Source organism: Canis aureus, chromosome 12 (genome assembly GCF_053574225.1).
Source record: "Canis aureus isolate CA01 chromosome 12, VMU_Caureus_v.1.0, whole genome shotgun sequence".
In the NCBI taxonomy this organism is placed as follows: domain Eukaryota; kingdom Metazoa; phylum Chordata; class Mammalia; order Carnivora; family Canidae; genus Canis; species Canis aureus.
The window spans coordinates 21,756,284-21,776,438 of NC_135622.1; the positions used below are offsets into that span (position 1 = coordinate 21,756,284).

At 35.2% G+C, this 20,155-nt stretch overlaps 1 long non-coding RNA gene across 10 annotated transcripts in view; it reads right to left on the reverse strand.

Annotated features, from left to right (window-relative positions):
- Positions 1 to 381: 381 nt before the first annotated feature.
- Positions 382 to 20,155, reverse strand: part of LOC144280732 (uncharacterized) — a 63,419-nt gene continuing 43,645 nt past the window's right edge. For 8 of the 10 annotated variants that reach the window (XR_013349153.1, XR_013349160.1, XR_013349157.1 and 5 more), the window contains 3 exons: positions 14,008 to 14,076; positions 2,110 to 2,206; positions 382 to 694 (listed from right to left, as the gene is read on the reverse strand). This is a non-coding gene — a long non-coding RNA (uncharacterized LOC144280732). The remainder of the gene's footprint in view (positions 695 to 2,109; positions 2,207 to 14,007; positions 14,077 to 20,155) is intronic. The other 2 variants (XR_013349155.1, XR_013349154.1) reach the window with 1 other exon arrangement.

The following is a 20,155-nucleotide window of genomic DNA, read 5'->3' on the forward strand; positions in this document are numbered from 1 at the left end:
CTTAAACTAAGAATCAAAAAAGTAGTATTTTCTTTTATGATGAAGCTGTTTCATTTCTTTAGTAGCCAAAAGGACCTGCCAGGACACGTGAAACAATGATTCACAGCAGAAACGTGCAAAACCTCATTATTGTATAAAACTGTCTAGCATTTCAGAGTTTGTTGCCAATGAATAAGTAGAAGATATAATCCTTGTTCTTGAAAATATACATTGTTTTCTAGGAGAAGAGAGATGAATAGACAAGAATTTAAAGCTGGCATAAGAAAGGTTAGTGCATCAGTAAAGGTCATTAAGTATATTATTAACTGAAACTTGGGTTGAAATGACATTTTTTTATGGGGAGTACATTATATATTGCTGGGTAACAACATTACAACAAACTTGCAAGCTTAAAACAATGCACTTTTATCTCAGAGTTTCGGCAAGTCAGGACTATAGGTTCCTCCGCTTAGGTTCTCAGAATGTTGCAAAGTGCTGCATTCTCAACTGGTGGCTCAATTTGGGAAGAATCCACTTCTGAGCTCACTTGACTGTTGACAGGATTCATTTCCTCACAACTGTAGGACGGAAGGCCTCACCTTTTTCGTGGCTGCTGGCTAGAGGCTCTTAGAGGCTGGTGAAATTCCGTATCACATGGACTTCTCCAACATGACTGCTTACTTCAATTAGACAGTTGGGAGTCTGTAACATGAGTCTGAGAGCAAAACAGAATCTTATATAAAGTAATGTAATCACAAAAGTGATACCTCATCCCCTTTGATATATTCTACTAGTTAGAAGTCACAGGTACCACCCACAGTTAAGGACTATAGGTTATATAAAGGAATTAATGCCAAGATGTATGGATCATGGTGGGGAGCATTTTAGAGTCTTTCTGTCACTGTAAAACAAAGGTGGGCAGGTCCTTATAGGATAAAGATGGCTGAGAAGGAAAGAAAATAATGGTTTGGAAAGATAGATTTTGAGGTTTAAGGCATGAGTATTATTTTGAGCCCAGATTTACCAAGGAACACCAATGGTCTTTGCTTTAGAAAATGGTAATGTAGCAGCTCTATCAGATGAGTAATAAAATCAAACAGTGCTGATAGAGAAAACCTGCAAAATGTCAATATCAGAATAGTTATGTTCATGAGCAAGTGCACTAGAAGTCTGTCTCAGAAATGAGCTGAACTTCCTCATGTTCAACGAATCAGTCAGGTCTCAGAGATTGTAGAATTTAAACCCAAACCAACTTAAACACAAAAGTTTATTAACACAACTAATGAAGTCGATAGGTGGCTTAAGGAGTCTGCCAGGTTTCTGTGGCAAAACTAACACTGACTTTTTTTTTTTTTTTTTGAAAGAGAGAGAGTGAGCAAGTAGGGAGGGAGAGGGAGAAAAAGAATCTTAAGCAGGCTCCATGCCCAGTGTGGAACCATTCTCAGGACTCTGAGATCATGACCTGAGCCAAAATCAAGAGTCAGACTCTTGGGGCACCTGGGTGGCTCAGTGGTTGAGCATCTGTTGTTGGCTCAGAGCGTGATCCCAGGATCCTGGGATCGAGTCCCATATTGGGATCCCCACAGGGAGACTGCTTCTCCCTTTGCCTATGTCTCTGTATCTCTCATGAATAAATAAATAAAATCTTAAAAAAAAAAGAGGGAGAGAGAGATTGTTAAGTGATAAAGCCACCCAGGCACTCCAAAACTGACAGTATTTTATGAGAGAGAGAGAGAGTAGAAGCAGAAGGAGCAGCAGGCAGAGGGAGAGGGAGAGGGAGAAGCAGACTCCCCACTGAGTAGGAAGCCTGATGCAGGGCTCAATCCCAGGATCCTGGGGTCATGTCATGACCTGAGCTGAAGGCAGATGCTTAACTGACTGAGCTACCCAAGTTCTCCTCTTGTTTATCATTGGTAATTGGCTTTCTTTTTTAGGTTTCATTCTTAGATAATTTCTTCACATAGGGTAACAATGATGATTTGCATGTTCCTCAACTCTCATCACATCAAAATCAAAAGAAGAATCTCACTCTTCCAGAGACCAAAGTCTTCCCTGAAAAAATAATCACTGTGATTTATCCTTCATAGATAGGATAAATCAGGATTTATCCTTCTACACCAATGATCTTACCTTGTGGGATGGAGAACTATAATTGACCAGATAGCCTGCGTCATGTACTCTTTTTTGTGGCCGGAGGGCCCGATCATGTGATCAGCAACTTCAAAAGCTGAGAGAAAAATAAGTAAACTCCATATTTAAAAAAGAAAAGAAAAGAAAAAAAAATGACAACATTTCCTAAAAGTATAATAGATATTAAATTATGATAAAGTCATTGTAAGATTTACACATATTTGCACTAAATATTCCCACTTATATAACAAGTTAAATTTAAATATTCAGCAGAACAGTAATCATCAGGAACACTCAGCAGCATGTGAAAGTACCTCACAAAGTATAAAGTAGCCTAAATATGTTATTTTTATTAAATTTTTTTAAATTGAGAAATTTAAGGGTTTTTTTTCAACATTAAGGATAGTGATATAGAGTTCTATATGTGACTTTTAGATATAATTCAATGTAGTAAGTTCAATGTGACTTTTAGATACAATTTAATGTAATAACATGGATAACAGCAATGGACTTATTTTCACACAAATATCTTGAACTTGAACTATCTTGAACCTATCTTGAACTTCTTATCATAACTAACCATACTTCTCTCTGAAGAGCTGAACTAGTAACCCCCAGTATAATATCTAGTAGAGAGTATCTCCTGAACAATATTATTTGTTTTATACAGAACTCTCCAGAAGAAATCCTGCAGGACTTCCTATTCCAGGATGATTAAATAACAATATTAAAAATATGAGGAAGCTACCACAGTGAGCCAACATGTTAAATAAACTAAGTGAGATTTCATAGCAATAATGGCTTTTCAAGAGAATGAAACAAGACTTAATTTGGTAGTTATGGAGTACATTTTTATTTCTAAGCAGTACTGAATATATTGGGTGATCAAATAATCAGCATAACATAATATTTCATTTTTTCTCTCCCAATTTTTTGGTTTCTGTATAGCAGTCAGAAGAATCACTTTCTCTTAAATTGTCCCTGTCATAAATATTCTAATTAAATCTAGATAAATCAATATAAATTTATTGACTTATATACAAGGTATTCTATTTAAGGCCATCCACATAGATATATAGTGGGTAGGGCCACCATACCTTCTGTTTTAGCAGAGACATACTATATTTATGCATGTTGTCCCAGAAAAATTCCTAAAAGCTCCTCCTTTCACTTTCACTGTGTTGTATGAAAAGTTATATAGGCTCCCTAGCACTGCAAACCTACCATATGCTCTGAGATTGAAACTAGATTACTATTTTTTAAATCTTAAATGTCATATAATTTTATCTTTAACTCTTCTATAAGGACATTTGAAAATATCAACCATACTAGTAACACAACAAGAAAAATAATAATTCCTTAAAACCAATACATATCCAACCAGTGTTCAAAATATCTCAAATGTTTAATATGTTTATAGCTTGTTTTATTTAGGATCCAAATAGATTCATTACATCGCCATTAACTTTTATGTTCTTTTGCAGTAGCTCTCATCTATATTTATCTCCAGGGATGTCTGGGGCCATACTAATGACCATTGGTCAAGATAAGAAGGAAATGTCCTAGCTAGTTGAAATGCCCTCACTAGCTAAACAGTTGAACTGTTTACTGCCCTAACACTCACCTAGAAGGGCTCTGTGCCAGTTTATCCACATGATAGTTGATCTACATGATAATTGAAAGTGTATATATTGATGATCTGTGACCTGATTTATCTGGTTACACAGCTTGATTTTGGCTTTGTAACCAAGGAAGTATAGAAGATCCCTCAGTAAACATGTGGCTGAGTTTTCCTGAGACCAAATTATCTCACATATACCTTGGTTTGTAATCTAAAGAAATGAATCTGGTATACCTGAGAAAGGACATGGAAGCCCACACCTGAAAGTGTGCCTAGGCTTTCTTTCTCCTGGTATATTGAATTCCTTATCTCTATTAAAGCCTTAATTAAGTTCACCAGGGTAGGCCATTATAAGTCTTTTCAATTATTTGGGGTGATACATAATTACTACAGTAATAGTAGCTGCCATTGATGATTACTGCTTAACTCCATTATGTTGTTAAAAGCTAAAGAGGATTTTATTAAATTTTTTACATACCTTATTCATTTACTGGATAATGTACATCTGTAATTATTTTTCTTGATTTATTATTTAGTTACCATGAAGTACCATTGGTAATAAAAGATAAATGTTTGATATTTTTGCTTTATTAAACAGTTTTCTAACTTATGAATTATTTCTCTTGTGATTGCTTGTTGGCAGGATATAGGTTGTTAGACTGAGAGCTTCAGTTCCTCACTGGCCATTGGTCAGAGTTTTCTTTTAATTTCCTTCCCATTGACCCTCTCCAGTAAGGCAGCTTGCTTCATCAAAATGTGGAAGAAAACAGGGACAGTCAGCTAACAAGATGAAATTCAAAATCTTTTGAAACTGCATCATAGAAGTGATGTCCCATCGCCTTTATTGTTTTCTACTGGTTAGATGCAAAGTATTATAATCAGTGCATACTTAATTAGAGAGTATTAAACAAGACTTAAAAAACAGGATTTGGGTACTGTCTTAGAAATCTGCTTATCACATATGCATACACATATAGTCAGAGATTCAGAGAATATCTTGAGAATGAGAATGAGGAGTTAATACTCTAAGAGTTTATGAATAAATATTTTTAGAAGGAATGAATTCTATAAATCCATACAATCAGAAAAACACAACATGAAACAAGATAAATGTACTGAAAACCACAAGCCACGAAGAGACACAATGTAATCAAAACTGTAAAACACCAAAAATGAAGAGATTTTTCTTTAAGATTTTATTTGAGAGAGAGAGAAAAAACATGAGCAGGGGGAGGAGAAAGGGGAAAGAGACAAGCAGACTTCCCACTGAGCAAGTAGCCAGACTTGGACTGAAAAACTCGGGGCTGAATGACAAAGGGCTCCGTGACCTGAGTCAATGTCGTCAGATGCTTAACCAACTGACACACTCAAGTGCCCCCAAAATCAGAGATTTTTAAAAAGTTTAAAGATGGACCGCCAACTGAGGATTAGTATTTATGCTGACAGTAGATATCACATCAGCAACAAAAAAGTTAGAAAAAAGTAAAAAAAATCTTCAAATAGATAAGCAGAATTTCAACTTAAGATTCTTTGTTGAATAAAACTATATTTCATGACAAATGGTGATATATTTCTTTTATTTACTAAAGGAATTTCTAATGTACATATTTCAAGAAAATTATTATTTCCCATTTAAATTTATTATTTCCAGTAAAAAGTTCAATAAAAATGTATAAGATGCAATGAAAAATATTAGCAAATTAGCTAGTAAATGTTGACATAAATCTAACAAATTTTTGTGTGAAATAATGACAGTTAAGTTTATGACACTAAAAAATAAGACTTGCTTGAGAAGAGCAAACAACTCAGGAAGAAGTCAATAAAAATATTCTTCTGAGATCCATGTATCAGTTGTGAGAAGATTTAAATACTGATTAATGTTACTTTGTTGCAAACATGGTAAAAAATTAAAGTAGCCATTAAAATAATGAAAATAAAGATGAAATTAGTATGAGAGGAAACAAAAGAAGATATTACAACAAGAAAAAAAAACAATGGAAAAACAAAAATGCATGATATTAAATCATAATTATTTGCAAGGCATTAAAGTGCATTTAATCCCTCATTTAAGAGAAAGATCTCAGATTTCATATAAAAAAATTCAGCTAAGCTTTTATAGGTGGAACATATAAAACCTAATAATGGAAGTGATAAAAATAAATAATGGAAAAATATTTTCCAGGAAAATATGATAAGAATGAAACTAGTGTAGATGTAGTACTTTTAGTTAAATTAGACTTTGATATGAGAAGGATTATTAGGATTAAAGGTTGTCATTCTATAATGACAAATCAAGCCGTTCAAATCCTAGTCATCAGTAAGATATTACAATTTTAAACTTGTAGGTTCCTGAAAAAAATTAATAAATCAGAAATAAATACAAATTAATGGATAAAATGACAAAGCTATTATCATCATAAGAGAACAGGTCTTGATTATAAATCAAATATACTAGACATTAGTATCTATATGAAAAATAAAAGTAATAAGCTTGATAATGTAGGCATAAAGAAAATCCTGAACTGAACAACTGAAAAATGTAATCTTTCCAAGCTTGTACCGTTAATTGGTAATCATTGATTTTGTACATTATTATAAAGCAAGTACATTTAATTAAAACTATTTTTATTATAGAACCCATGTCTTTCATGACAAGGCTGTATATTATATCATACAGGAATAACAAAATGATACCTGAATGCCCACCACCATGACAAAGACTGATAATCTCCTACCAGTTTTCATTTTCCCCTTCTATTTTAAATAATGAATTATCACATAAATTTAGAAAAAGAGATAGATGCTCTGTGGAAGAATTGAGTGTGGCAATGTGGTCAGGTTCTTGTCAGAGAATTTTGAATGGAAATGATATGTGTAAACTCTACATCATTTCCATAAAAGAAAATTGCTTATTTTTTTGTTTTACAGTCTCCTACTTTTCATGGGTGCTGGTGAGCCAAGCCAGGACTGATCATTCAATGTAAGAAAACATGCAAGGTAATGAGAGTGCAATAATAACACAAACAAAAGACATGGGCGGGTGAATAATGGATGTAGCAAAACTTTCTACTGGTTCTGAACTGGCTATTTATCCCTAAATGTTAGGTGATAAGAAGTAAACCTCTACCTTATGTAAGCTATTGATTTGCAAATTATCTTTATATATTCTTGATACTAGTTAATTCTTTTCTCTGTATAATGGATTAACTTCTCTGAGTTTTTGGTTTTATATTTTATTTTGATGCACAGAAATTTGTAATTTAAAACTATATAGACATACCAATATTATCTTAATTTAGTTTTTTTGAGTCTTACTGATAAACTCATCTCTTAAGGTTATGAAAATATTACCTAATGTCTACATGACATTATATTAGGTACTAATATACCTAACTACCTCCTGAAAATTTAAAGTTGAGACTCACACTGTGGTCAATCCACTCCAGTTATTTTTATGTACTAGGAAAAATAAAGATGCAACTTTATTCACTTCAAATGTAGAGTCAGTTACTTACAAATGATATATTGACTGTCCTGACATTTTTGCATCTTTGTTATATGGGAGTCTAAAGGAATCACAACTTCAGGAATTAACACTGCATTATTTTGTAATCCTGATAAAGTACGTACTCTAGGACCCACAAACATTCTTCTAAGGCATATTATGTACAGAATTCTTGTAAAGTGAAGTATGAAATATTTTAGAAAGTTCATAGCAGTGTTGTTTATCATTATCAAAGAATGGAGAATTCAAACGTCAGTTAACAGGAGAAAAGTAAATATGATTTACTCATTTAAGTATGAGGAAGGTGGGAACTCAACATTAACAGGAACAGAATGTTACGTGACAAAATATAATATGAAACCATTTTTATTAAGTTATAGAAGTAATCAAAACTAAATAATTTACTAGCTTTATTGTTTAAGGTACACATATTATAAAACTGCTATAAAGAAAAATAAATGTTAAAAAATTTTGGAGAGTATGCATGTAGAAAGAAGCTTGACTCAGAATTTATTTTTCTTTTAGCAATTTTTATTTTGGTATAATTTTAAACTCAGAGAAAACTGGCAAAAATAACACAGAATAACTTCCACCTAGATTCAAGAATTGTTAATATTTTATGCAATTTTTTTTTGCCATTCTTTCTTTGCTGGTGTGTGTGTGTGTGTGTGTGTGTGTGTGTGTACACACAGAAATACACACATACACTATTATGTGTGTAAAATAATAAAAGTTTTGTCTGGATCCTTTACATTTCCATATACATTTATAAAAAGTTTGTCAGAAACTGTGAGCAGTTTATTGAAATTATGATTTGGAAGGCATTAGATCTATAGATCAACTAGTGGAGAACTGAGTTCCTGATGATGTTGAGACATTCATATTTTAAACATATCTCTTGGGATCCCTGGGTGGCGCAGCAGTTTGGCGCCTGCCTTTGGCCCAGGGCATGATCCTGGAGACTCGGGATCGAATCCCACGTCGGGCTCCCGGTGCATGGAGCCTGCTTCTCCCTCTGCCTGTGTCTCTGCCTCTCTCTCTCTCTCTCTCTCTCTGTTACTATCATAAATAAATAAAAATAATAATAATTAAAAAATAAATAAACATATCTCTTTTATTAAAATTTTCTCATTTTGTAGTTTTTATTGTAAAAATTTTGCATGTTTTTAATTTTATTCATATACATTGAGTGTTTTTTTTACTTTAAAAGGTAGTTTAGTTTTTATGTTATTTACCAATATTTGTTGCTACGATATAGAAAAAAATTAGTTTTATTTTTGACCATGTAGTCTGCATTCTTAGTAAATTAATTTCTTTGTAATTGTTTATTTCTTAAGGATTTCTTTATCCTTAATCATACCTTCTGAAAATGGAAATAGTTTTACTTTTTGCTTTTCAAACTTTATGCATTTTATTTATATTTTGGCCTTATTGCTAGTATACTCAATGCAAGGCTATACAGAAATAGAGAGAAAGGACACCACAGCCTTCCTTGTTCCTGAATTTAGGGGAAGCATTTAATATTCCACCTTTAAAAATGGCTGTAGGTATTTTAGCTTTAGGTATTTTGTGGATGTCTTATCATATTCAGAAGTTTCCTTCAATTCATAGTTTACTGAGATGTTTAAATAATAGATAGAAGCAGAGCTTTGCCAAATGATTTTTCTGTATATATTGAAACAATCCTATCTCCTTTGTATTCAATAGGTAAATTATTTTAAGTGATTTAAAAATTTAAGCCAATCTTCCACACTTGGAACAAATGCCACTTAGTGGTAAGTTATTTTACATTATATATACAGCTGGGTATATTTTGATATGTAGGAGTTTTAAATCTATTGTCATGATATATTATTTTTCTTATAATGTGTCAATTTGGCTTTCATATGAGGGTTTGCTGGCTTTATAAAAAGAATTCAAGTTTCTTTTCTATTTTCTGAAAAATGTGATATTTTATTATCCAGGAATGAGAGAGCTCAACGGTAAACTCTTAAGAACCTGTTTTTTGTGATGCTTCTGATAAAAACTGTAATTTCTTTAACTGATATAAGATGTCTTTATATCAGTTGTTAAATTGTTCTTCAAGGAATTTTCACAGGTGGTATAGAGTGGTAACGATATTCTTTTCTACATTGTTTTTTTTGGCCTATAGGATGATCAATATTGATATATTTCTTTTTATATCAGGAATTGGTAATTTTGTTCTCTGTCTCTGTTGCTCTTTTTCTCTCAATATGTTTTGCTAATATATCTTTTTACAAAAACCTTTTGTTATTTTTTAGGTTACTGTTCTGTTTTCTATGCTCTTATTTTTATTGTTTTGTTTTAATTATGTTACATTTAAATTACTTCTTTTTATTTCTTAAGGTAGAAGATCTTTACTTTTCTAATATAAGAATTTATATCTATAAATTTCCATCTAATCACTGCTTTAGTTGGATTCCACAAATGGATATATGTTGTAATTTTACTACCAATTGATTCAAAATATTTCATAATGACTCATGTGATTGTTTTTAGACACAAACTATTTTCTATTGCATTTTAAACTTTCCAAAAATATGATGCCTTTTAAAAACTTTATTATAAATATTAATTTAAAACTATTTTACTATTTTCAGAAAATACTATTTTCAGAAAATACCCTTTGTAATATTTCTATCTTTGCTGTTATTGAGATATATTTTATCTCCATTTATGTGGTCAACCTTAGTTAATACTCTATGTGTACTTGAACATAATGTATATTCTGGAATTACTGGGTGCAGTGTTTTATAAAAGTCAATTGATTCAGGTGATTGATAGTGTTGTTTAGTTCTTTTATATCCTAGCTGCCTTTTTGTCTGTTTATTAATCCCAGCAAAGGGTTTGTTACAATCTCCAACTATGATTTTGGATTTATCTCTAATTCCCTTTAGTTCTATGAGGTGGTTTTTAGCTTTTGTTTTTTAAGTTGTGTTATTAAGAGAATTTACTAGGAATTTACTAGGAAAATTTACTGATAGTTATCCTTTATAATTTGTCGTAGTATTCCTTATTTTGATACCTAATATTTTCCTCAATTTTTGTAATCATAGTTTTCTAATATTGCAGGATACATTTCATTTTTCATTACTTTGCTTTAATCCTGTCAGTTTGTAAATTCAAAGTATGGCCCTGCAAATAGCATATACTTCTCTAGCTTTTTTATCCATTCTAATTCTGCCTTTTATATTAAGTCTTCATACCCTTAAAAGTTCAAAAAATTAACATAAATTGTTGGATTGAGGTCTATTATTTTACTACTTGTTTTCTATTTGTCCAATCCTCCTCCACCTAATCCTTCTTTTTCACCTTTATTAGGGTGAATCCATTGTTTTGTTTTGTTTTTACTATTCAAGTGTATTCCTTCTATTGACTCTGTAGCTATGCATTCTTACATTTTTTAGTTATTTCTCTAGAGGTTAAAAAAACACACCCTTACCCTATTACATAAAATCTAAGAACCTTGCCACAGATAGATATAATCCCCGTATTTTGTGCTCTTGTTTTCATGTATAATACATATACATATTACAAACCACAGAACACAGAGTTGTATATACCATTTTGAGTGCTTCTCATTACTTCCTATGCCAATGTTTCCATCTGGTTTTATTTCTCTTTATCTTAAATAACCTATTCACCATTATTTGCTGTGCAGTTCCACTAGCTGCATATTTATACTATTTTGTTTATCAAAAGAAGCCTTTATTTTGCCTTCATATAAAGGACAGTTCTGCTGGATTTGGAATTTTGAATTAACACGTTTTTGTTTTGTTTTGTTTTGTTTTTTTACAAACTATAAAGATTTGTTTTATTTTCATCTTTTATATTGTTCCTAAAAAAAATGTAGCTGCCTTTCTTATTTTAGTTCCCCTAAATGTAATATATTGCTTCTTTGGGGATGCTTTAATGATATTTTCTTTATTTTTGGATTTTGAAAATTTGACCCTGTCTACCTAGGTGTTATTTTCTTTGTATTTATAATGGTTGGGGTTTATTAAATTTCTTGGATGTAAAATCTATGCCAATCAAAAAATTTGGGGAGTTTGGGGACATTGATTCTTCAAATATATTTTCTACCTTTTTTTCTTCTTTCTCTAATTTCATTTCAACATATACTAGATGGTTTATATAATCACACAGGTCATTGGAAACTTCTAATTGAAAAAAAATCTCTATTTTTTTGATAATTTCTGTTGGTCTACCTTCATTTAACTGACCTTTCTTCTGATTTTAATCTGTATTTAAATCATCCAGTAAAACTTTAACTTCATATTTTAATAAATTTAACTCTATAACTCCCTTTATTTTAAAATATATTTGCCTTTTTTTTGCAGGAATCTCCTATTTGTTTATTCATTATTACACAAATTTTCTGTAGGTTCTTCAACATATTTGCAAAAGCAATATCATAGTCTTTTTCCACTTATTTTAACATCTGCGTTATTTCTGTGTCAGTTTTTTTTAAAGATTTTTATTTATTCATGAGAGACAGAGAGAGTGTGTGTGTGTGAGAGAGAGAGGGACAGAGACACAGGCAGAGGGAGAAGCAGGCATCATGCAGGGAGCCTGACATGGGACTTGATCCCGGGTCTCCAGGATCACACCCTGGGCTGAAGGCGGCGCTAAACCGCTGAGCCACCCGGGCTGCCCTCTGTGTCAGTTTCAATTGTTGACCTTGTCTATTGAACATAGGTCACTATGTTTTTGTTTCTATTTATGTCTAATAATTTTTATTATGTAGATGACATTGTGAATTGATAAACTTTACACATTTTGAAAAGTGTTGATTTTGTTCTAACAAATAATGAACTTGGCTGGAATTAACCTAAAAATATTTCTTCTTTTTACCTTATACCAGTCGTTGATTAGTTCTAGCCTTTCAGATTTTGCATCCCTTAGGAAGTTCTGGAAATTTCCCCATATGTTTAAGTTCAGAACTCAAAGTTTTTCAGTAAGGTTATACAAAGGTTTTGGAGTTCACTTTTCTGCATTTTCCTCCTTTCTAATATCCTCTTCTTTACTTTTCATCTCTTCGGGAAGCTCCAACTCTGTTCATGAGCAGTTATGCAGTTACATGACTTCATGCCAACCTCAACCAAACCATGTGGGGAGTTCCTTCTGGATAAAAGCCACAAAACACAGTTCCTGGCCATTACATAGCCCCTCATTCAGTCATCAACTGCCTTCTGGTTTCTGCCTGGTTTTGGAAATTTTCCAATGCCTTCATGTGATCGATTTCAAAATTTTGTTCAGATATATAAATTTTATTTGTAAGAGAATTAGTCTGATATGAGGTAGCCATTATTTGAAGCAGAACTGTGCTAGGTAGTTTTTCTTTAAATATGGATACTGTTTTCATATGTTTTTCATTTACTATTATTATTATTAAGCTTTATTTATGTATTTTAGAGAGAAATAGAGCATGAGTGGGAGGGGTAGAGGGAGAGGAAGAGAGAGAATCTCAAGCAGACCCCACACTGAACATGGAGCCCAACATCCCATCTCATGACCCTGAGATCATGACCTGAGCTAAAACCAAGAGTCAGATGCTTAACTGACAGTACCACCCGTGTGTCCCTCCATTTATTATTATAATTACTAAAATAAATATTTTCTATATTTCACCATAAAACATAATTAGATTTTTGACACAATGATATAAAGAGATTTTTGAAATGGCATTGATTTTTTAAATTTATTTTTAAAGATAATTGCTTATTTGTACCTGTACTATTCTGTCCATGGAATTATGTTTCTTTCTCTTGACACTCCCATGAGTGGGAATTTTTTTGAAGTTTCTTGGAATTAATTTGTGTTAGGTTTGAAGCTGGAAACAATTACTTCAAGGTCAAAAGCAGAGACTTTATCTATAGACTGGGTGGAATTCTAGTATGGATATACATTTCTGTAGGAGTCCAAAGTCTACTTTGACAGTCCTAATTATTTTTTAGGATGTTACTTTTTTTTTTTTTTTTTTTTTTTTTTTTTAAGTACTAGCCAGTATTTGATAATGCTGTGAAAATGTTGTGGTTCTCCTTTCTTCCACTTGGAGAATGGGTAAAGAAATGGCGGTGGTGAGATAAGAACTAAGAACGTAGGGATTAGACTGGCAGAGTAATTCAATATTCAGCATTTCAACAGCTACCATTCTCACTTCTCTTTGTGTTACATTTTTGTAATTCTTTTGGTTATCCAGAGAACCTCCCCAATTCACTGCAGTTGTCTTCTATGAGTACTGGTCTCTAGCTTTCTGGATTGACTTTATCCACATATAGGCAAAAACTTCTCACTGACAGTCTATCTCCCGTCTCATTTGTTTTTATGTGTTTATTTTTACTGTCATTTTATAAGATCATGAGAGCAAAGAGAAACAGACGTGTAGCCACCTTTGATTAATTCACAACCTTCATATGCATCTTTTTGTTGGTTTGAATTGATAACATGGTCAATACCAATGTTGGCCTTTTGAATCAAAACTTTTCAAATGAATCCCTCCTTTTTCAATCCTATGTGCTTGTTTTCTAAAATCCAAATCAAAATATTTTATATATGATCGTGTTAGATTTCATTTTAAGAATTTTAGATCCTCTTGTTAACCTTTTAAAGTAATTTCTTACTCTATTTTGTCATTTGAAATAGCACAGCTCCCTCCTGCCAATATGCCATCTGTGATGACATATGGTGCTTTAACTTCTACAGCATGATTTGAAAAGGGTCATTGCATCACTGTCAGCCTGAATCTTACCTTAGATAACTAACCGGAGGCCCCTTTCCTGGTGCAGAGGCAATTTTCTTGCTTTTTTGAATTGTTTCCCTTGATACAATGAGATATTTGTTCAATAGGAAAGAAAGTAAATTTTATTTTATTTTTTTTTATAATATTTTTTTATTTTTATTTATTTATGATAGTCACAGAGAGAGAGAGAGAGAGAGAGAGAGAGAGAGGCAGAGACACAGGCAGAAGGAGAAGCAGGCTCCATGCCAGGAGCCCGATGTGGGATTCGATCCCGGGTCTCCAGGATCACGCCCCGGGCCAAAGGCAGGCGCCAAACCGCTGCACCACCCAGGGATCCCAGAAAGTAAATTTTAATGAATAAATGCCAACCATCTTAAGGTCATTATCTCTATTAAATCTCAAAGCTGTAAAGATATAATATTTTTCTTATATTATGGATGAAGACACTAAAGCAGAAGCAGTTTATGTAATTTTCTTAGGGTTACATAGACAGCAATTGAGAAGAATGAGATTTGAACTCATACTTTATGTCTTCAAAACTCATGATCTTTCCACTGCTGAACTTTAATTTTAGTGTAATCAAATAGCAGAGCTCAGTAATTCCAATTCTTCCTATATCCTGATCCTGGGATAGCCTTTAAGAGAAGTATCTCAATCTGACCTCATTTGTTGTAGTTTCAGAAAGGACTATGTTTACTACAATTAACAAGCTATAAGATTTCTGGAGGTTGACAGTGTTTATTTTAATTCAGTTTCACAAAAATACATAATAGATTCCTATGCTTCCTTTTAAGAAGCTTTTCCACTACCTTTCTCCATTGCCTAGACCTATGTCACACAGTCATATATGAATACAAGGAAGATGGCAACATCTTTTTTAATACTATTTTGTTCATATTCCCAACTTACATACAGCAACTCAACGACAATTTTTATTCTAAGGATTTAGTATATTTTCATTTGTGTATATATCACAATAAATATCTGGTACTTTAGGTTTAAAGGTATTTTAATTTAAATAAGTCATATGCCTTATTCTGTGTCTTCCGTTAACACACCAGCTTATGCTTGTGAGATCCATCTCTTATTCAATGTTGCATCCTGTCCAGTATTCTGATCACTAAGATTTCATGATGTGTGTCCCACATATGTTCCATTTAAAATCCCTGTCCTTGGAGGAGGGGCAAGATGGCTGAAGAATAGGGTCCCCAAGTCACCTGTCCCCACCAACTTACCTAGATAACCTTCAAATCATCCTGAAAATCTACGAATTTGGCCTGAGATGTAAAGAGAGACCAGCTGGAATGCTACAGTGAGAAGAGTTCGCGCTTCTAACAAGGTAGGAAGACGGGGAAAAAGAAATAAAGAAACAAAAGGCCTCCAAGGGGGAGGGGCCCCGTAAGGAGCTGGGCTAAGGCCTAGGCGAGTGTCCCCAGGACAGGAGAGCCCCGTCCCAGAGGAGCAGGAGCTGCACCAACCTTCCGGGGGTAAAGGGGCTCGGAGCGAGTTGGAGCAGGACCCAGGAGGGCGGGGATGCCCTCGGGATCCCTGGGACACTAACAGACACTTGCGCCCCGGGGAGAGCCCCACACCCCGTGGCTGAGCTCCCTAAGGGCTGCAGCGTGCACGGTGGGACCGGAGCAGCTCGGGGGGCTCAGGCGGTGGCTCCATGGAGGGGGCTGCGGGGCGGGAGCAGCTCGGAGGGGCTCGGGCGGGCTCCGCGGAGGGGACTGCGCCGCCAGAGCACGAAACCAGCAGTGCAGGCTCCGGAGCACAGGGCGCCGGGACACAGCCCAGGATCCGGCCTACCCCCGGGAAAGGGAGAGGCCGGGAGGGCCCAGGACAGCAAGGACACTCCTGCCCCGAGCTGAGCAGATCAGCGGCCCCGCCCCGGAGCCTCCAGGCCCTGCAGACCGAGAGCTCCGGAGTTACTGCGGGGGCTGACTCCAGGGCTGCAGAGCTGGCCCCGCCACTAAGGCTGTTCCTCCAGGGGCCTCACGGGGTAAACAACCCCCACTGAGCCCTGCACCAGGCAGGGGGCAGAGCAGCTCCCCCAAGTGCTAACACCTGAAAATCAGCACAACAGGCCCCTCCCCCAGAAGACCAACTAGAAGGACAAGTTCCAGAGGAAGTCAAGGGACTTACAGTATACAGAATCAGAAGATACTCCCCCGTGGTTTTTCTTTTTTCTTTTTGATTTCTGATTGCTTCCACCATCCTTTTTTTCCTTTCTTTCTTTTTCTTTTCTTTTTTCCTTTTTTTCTTCCTTTTTTCTTTTTTCTTTTTCTCTTTTCTTTCCTTCTTTCTCTCCTCTCTTTTTCTCCTTTTCCCAATACAACTTGTTTTTGGCCACTCTGCACTGTGCAAAATGACTAGAAGGAAAACCTCACCTCAGAAGAAAGAATCAGAAACAGTCCTCTCTCCCACAGAGTTACAAAATCTGGATTACAATTCAGGGTCAGAAAGCCAACTCAGAAGCACTATTATACAGGTACTGGTGGCTCTAGAAAAAAGCCTAAAGGACTCAAGAGACTTCATGACTGCAGAATTTAGATCTAATCAGGCAGAAATTAAAAATCAATTGAATGAAAAAAAAAATCAATTGAATGAAATGCAATCCAAAATAGAAGTCCTAACGGGGAGGGTTAAGGAGGTGGAAGAAGGAGGGAGTGAAATAGAAGACAAATTGATGGCAAAGAGGGAAACTGAGGAAAAAGACAAACAATTAAAAGAACATGAAGATAGATGAAGGGAAATAAACGACAGCCTGAGGAAGAAAACCTACATTTAATTGGGGCTCCTGAGGGCGCAGAAAGGGCCAGAGGGCCAGAATATGTATTGAACAAATCATAGTTGAAAACTTTCCTAATCTGGGAAGGGAAACAGGCATTCAGATCCAGGAAATAGAGAGATTCCCCCCCTAAAATCAATAATAAAAATAAAATAAAATAAAAGCCGTTCAGCACCTCGACATTTAATAGTGAAGCTTGCAAATTCCAAAGATAAAGAGAAGATCCTACAGCAGCAAGAGACAAGAAATCCCTGACTTTTATGGGGAGGAGTATTAGGGTAACAGCAGACCTCTCCACAGAGACCTGGCAGGCCAGAAAGGGCTAGCAGGATATATTCAGGGCCCTAAATGAGAAGAACATGCAACCAACAATACTTTATCCAGCAAGACTCTCATTCAAAATAGAAGGAGAGAAAAAGAGCTTCCAAGACAGGCAGGAACTGAAGGAATATGTGACCTCCAAACCAGCTCTGCAAGAAATTTTAAGGGGGACTCTTAAAATTCCCCTTTAAGAAGAAGTTCAGTGGAACAATCCACAAAAACAAGGACTTAATAGACATCATGATGACACTAAACTCTTACCTTTCAATAGTAACTCTGAACGTGAACGGGCTTAATGACCCCATCAAAAGGCGCAGGGTTTCAGACTGGATAAAAAAGCAGGACCCATCTATTTGCTGTCTACAAGAGACTCATTTTAGACAGAAGGACACCTACAACCTGAAAATAAAACGTTGGAGAACCATTTACCATTCAAATGGTCCTCAAAAGAAAGCAGTGGTAGCCATCCTTATATCAGATAAACTAAAATTTACCCCGAAGACTGTAGTGAGAGATGAAGAGGGACACTATCTCATACTTAACGGATCTATCCAACAAGAGGACTTAACAATCCTCAATATATATGTCCCGAATGTGGGAGCTGCCAAATATATCAATCAAATAATAACCAAAGTGAAGAAATACTTAGATAATAATACACTTATACTTGGTGACTTCAATCTAGCTCTTGCTATACTCGATAGGTCTTCTAAGCACAACATCTCCAAAAAAACAAGAGCTTTAAATGATACACTGGACCAGATGGATTTCACAGATATCTACAGAACTTTACATCCAAACTCAACTGAATACACATTCTTCTCAAGTGCACATGGAACTTACTCCAGAATAGACCACATACTGGGTCACAAATTCCATCTGAACCGATACCAAAGGATTGGGATCGTCCCCTGCATATTCTCAGACCATAATGCCTTGAAATTAGAAACAAATCACAACAAGAAGTTTGGAAGGACCTCAAACACGTGGAGGTTAAGGACCATCCTGCTAAAAGAGGAAAGGGTCAACCAGGAAATTAAGGAAGAATTAAAAAGATTCATGGAAACTAATGAGAATGAAGATACAACCGTTCAAAATCTTTGGGATGCAGCAAAAGCAGTCCTAAGGGGGAAATACATCGCAATACAAACATCCATTCAAACTCTGGAAAGATGGATCCCTGGGTGGCGCAGCGGTTTAGCGCCTGCCTTTGGCCCAGGGCGTGATCCTGGAGACCCGGGATCGAATCCCACGTCGGGCTCCCGGTGCATGGAGCTTGCTTCTCCCTCTGCCTGTGTCTCTGCCTCTCTCTCTCTCTCTCTCACTGTGTGCCTATCATAAATAAAAAATAAAAAAAAATTTAAAAAAAAAGAAAAAAAAACAAACAAACTCTGGAAAGAACTCAAATACAAGAGCTAACCTTACACTTAAAGGAGCTAGAGCAAAAACAGCAAATAGATCCTACACCCAGCAGAAGAAGAGAGTTAATTAATTTTCGAGCAGAACTCAACGAAATCGAGACCAGAAGAACTGTGGAACAGATCAACAGAACCAGGAGTTGGTTCTTTGAAAGAATTAATAAGATAGATAAACCATTAGCCAGCCTTATTAAAAAGAAGAGAGAGAAGACTCAAATTAATAAAATCATGAATGAGAAAGGAGAGATCACTACCAACACCAAGGAAATACAAACGATTTTAAAAACATATTATGAGCAGCTATACGCCAATAAATTAGGCAATCTAGAAGAAATGGACGCATCTTAAAAGCCATCTATGAAAAGCCCACAGCAAATATCATTCTCAATGGGAAAGCACTGGGAGACTTTCCCCTAAGATCAGGAACAAGACAGGGATGTCCACACTCACCACTGCTATTCAACATAGTACTGGAAGTCCTAGCCTCAGCAATCAGACAACAAAAAGACATTAAGGCATTCAAATTGGCAAAGAAGTCAAACTCTCCCTCTTCACCGATGACATGATACTCTACATAGAAAACCCAAAAGCCTCCACCCCAAGATTATTAGAACTCATACAGCAATTTGGTAGCATGGCATGATACACAATCAATCCCAGAAATCAGTGACATTTCTATACACTAACGATGAGACTGAAGAAAGAGAAATTAAGGAGTCAATCCCATTTACAGTTGTACCCAAAAGGATAAGATACCTAGGAATAAACCTAATCAAAGAGGTAAAGGATCTATACCCTAAAAACTATAGAACACTTCTGAAAGAAATTGAGGAAGACACAAAGAGATGGAAAAATATTCCATGCTCATGGATTGGCAGAATTAATATTGTGAAAATGTCAATGTTACCCAGGGCAATTTACACGTTTAATGCAATCCCTATCAAAATACCATGGACTTTCTGCAGAGAGTTAGAACAAATTATTTTAAGATTTGTGTGGAATCAGAAAAGACCCGAATAGCCAGGGGAATTTTAAAAAAGAAAACCATAGCTGGGGGCATCACAATGCCAGATTTCAGGTTGTACTACAAAAGCTGTGGTCATCAAGACAGTGTGGTACTGGCACAAAAACAGACACATAGATCAGTGGAACAGAATAGAGAACCCAGAAGTGGACCCTGAACTTTATGGTCAACTAATATTCGATAAAGGAGGAAAGACTATCCATTGGAAGAAAGACAGTCTCTTCAATAAATTGTGCTGGGAAAATTGGACATCCACATGCAGAAGAATGAAACTAGACCACTCTCTTGCACCATACACAAAGATAAACTCAAAATGGATGAAAGATCTAAATGTGAGGTAAGATTCCATCAAAATCCTAGAGGAGAACACAGGCAACACCCTTTTTTAACTCAGCCACAGCAACTTCTTGCAAGATACATCTATGAAGGCAAAGGAAACAAAACCAAAAATGAACTATTGGGACTTAATCAAGATAAAAAGCTTCTGCACAGCAAAGGATACAGTCAACAAAACTAAAAGACAACCTACAGAATGGGAGAAGATTTGCAAATGACATATCAGATAAAGGGCTAGTTTCCAAGATATAAAGAACTTATTAAACT